This window comes from Orbicella franksi, chromosome 10, assembly GCF_964199315.1.
Source record: "Orbicella franksi chromosome 10, jaOrbFran1.1, whole genome shotgun sequence".
NCBI lineage: Eukaryota > Metazoa > Cnidaria > Anthozoa > Scleractinia > Merulinidae > Orbicella > Orbicella franksi.
In genome coordinates this window covers 28,236,367-28,238,922 of record NC_138154.1, presented here as the reverse complement: position 1 = coordinate 28,238,922, position 2,556 = coordinate 28,236,367, and the positions used below count along the sequence as shown (strand labels likewise).

The 2,556-nt window shown below is 35.6% G+C and overlaps 1 long non-coding RNA gene across 1 annotated transcript; it reads left to right on the top strand.

Annotated features, from left to right (window-relative positions):
- The first annotated feature begins 806 nt into the window (after nt 1-806).
- Nucleotides 807-1,976, top strand: LOC145500748 (uncharacterized). The gene is made up of 2 exons (XR_014051140.1): nt 807-1,098; nt 1,393-1,976. It is a non-coding gene; the product is annotated as an uncharacterized LOC145500748 (long non-coding RNA).
- Nucleotides 1,977-2,556: the final 580 nt, after the last annotated feature.

The window sequence follows — 2,556 nt, the reverse complement described above, 5'->3', positions numbered from 1 at the left end:
ACCAGCTATTGACTCCTGGCAAGTTTCATGTTGACGACAACTCCGTTGAAGTTCAGATAAGTAAATCACAGTTGTCGCTAGATTTCATTTAATATAATCCTTTGAAGTTTTACAGCTAAATCCAGTTTAGGGGCATTCAGACGTAACATTAGAACCGGTTTGCAATTTAATAAAGAATGTGATCGATTTCAAAATGAGTGCATGTCGCTGGTAATTTTGTATGCCTTTCAATTGGTGCTGAATATTTCGTAATTTTAATGGAGTCTCGTGTTTGGACGTATTTTAAAATTAACCCACAGACAAAAGTGACACGTATTATTAATTTCGTACTATTAAATTAAAACATTTTTCTTTTATCTTACAAATACAGGAAATCGAGTACCGAGTCTAAGATCTTACGATGCGGTGGCACTAAAGTTTTACTGTTTTTTTTTCTTTGACATAGTCCATTCGTAGAATGCTTTAGTTTATCATCCTGCGATCGTGCTTTTCTGTTTAAAGAAAAATTTTTTGAAATCCATAGCAAGAATCTAAGAACTTCTAACTTATTGACTACACTGGCAAATTCGTTTATTAATTCTTAAAAAAAAAACTTTATCTGAGCTGAAGCTAATTGACGAGCCTATAGGCGTAGTTCAATGAGGAAAATGAGCAAAAAATAGCAAAATTCTAAGCGCAGGAAAAGATTTGCAGGCTCGTTAGGCTAGCTATATTGTTATTTGTTCGCCAACATGAGAGCAATTGGCTTTTGAAACAAAGAGGAGTTTGGTTGTACAAAAATTAAATTCAAAACAATTGACGTCAGTGTCTGCAAGCAGTGAATATTGCTCATTATCTCCGATCCGTTGACAGAAAAACTTATTGCCAGAATGTTGTCATGGAAATCAAACGCAGATGAATCCGATGGATCAACCACACACTTCCCAAGGTTGCCTAGAGATGGACACCAACTGGCAACAGCAAACCTGGTTGGCCGAAAACCACCTGACACCCGCCATGAGCTCAAGAGGAACAACATATCGTACAAAATAGAGATAAATGTAGATGGATTGTGGCTGCCTTGTGTCCCACAGAGAACGAAGAGGATTAATTAAAAAAGTAAGTAAATCTCGTTATCAACCTTACAGCAAGTCTTTTATCTTAAATGGCGGCTGTCCTTCATTATCAACTCATTCTTACGCTACCAAGTTGAATAGAAATACATGAAAGATGAAGAGTTGTTCCAAATCGATTGTTTTAATTTGTGACGGCCATCTATTATGGTTCAACTTTCTGACCACAACATGCAAAAAGGTTTTTGGGGTGAGCAAGTTATCTGTCCATGAAGTAATCATAAGTAAACCTAGGTGTTTAAAGAACTAAAGTTGCTGCCGTTTGCTCTGCTATCTCCAGGATGACCAAAGATGTGTTAAAGGACAGTTCACGAGTTTCTGGACTTATTCATCAACCTTAATTAATTGAATCTCATCAACGTTAACTGAATTTTGGATGGCACTGTGCAGAGCTTCACTTCTGGCGTACGATCGATGACTATTGGAAAAACATCTCAGCTCAGATAAATAGATAATGGTTTTCCTATCTTTACACTCCAAGAGTGCTAAAAATCGTGATTCTGATTGTAAAATTGATAGATTTTCAAGTTTCGTACCATTGCTGCAAATAAGCGTACGGTTGTCTTGTTGCCAACAAAATGCCATAATTTATATCAGTACAATACACGTGCACTGTATTATGTTCGATAATAATTATTATAATGAGACTACCGTTTGTTTGGAAGGACTTTGGGTCGAACTTTTGTTGGCTCAGATCATTTTCGCGTGGGGAGTGGAGTTATTATGTGAAGGAACATCTTGCACTTTTCATTTTACGTTCTTGGAATTAAGCGTCTGAAAACGTTTATGTGTAGAGGACAATACCACGACGTAAATAGTCATAAAAAAGATTCTTTAATTAAATCATTCAATAAATTCATTAAATCCAATTTTAATAGCTAGCTTATATCATAACCAAGTTAGAAAGCATTATCCTTGGTTCTTAGAAGCGCGAACAATACAACCCATCTTGGATTCCATGGGAATTCTATTTCATTTTTGAAGAAAATGCTAAAATTCGAAAACACGTCAAAACACTACTGTTTTATGAAAATTTACGTAGTTATCAACTGTATCTAACACCGCTGTAAATTTATTAGTTGCAAGGTAGTGTTGATTAAGTATTCTTTTTTCTCTGTCTCTCTCGCTCCAGGCGGCTGACATATCACTGTTGACAGAAAGGGCAGCCATCTTGGATCGCAATGTACGGTTGGACTCTGGCACAAGTTGACTATTGGAAACATCAAATCTCAGATAAGTACATTATTTCTACTTTTAACAGTTTCAGCGTAAGAATTATGAAAATCTCAGAAACTGATTAACTGGAAGATACTTTCTTGATGAAGAACCAAATTCTTAGAATTAATAGTAACAACAATATGAGAAAATCAGTAACGAGAATACACATTTTGAGCATGGGATGCACTTAAGAGTTAACACTTTGAAAAACTAAATTCTCAGAGTT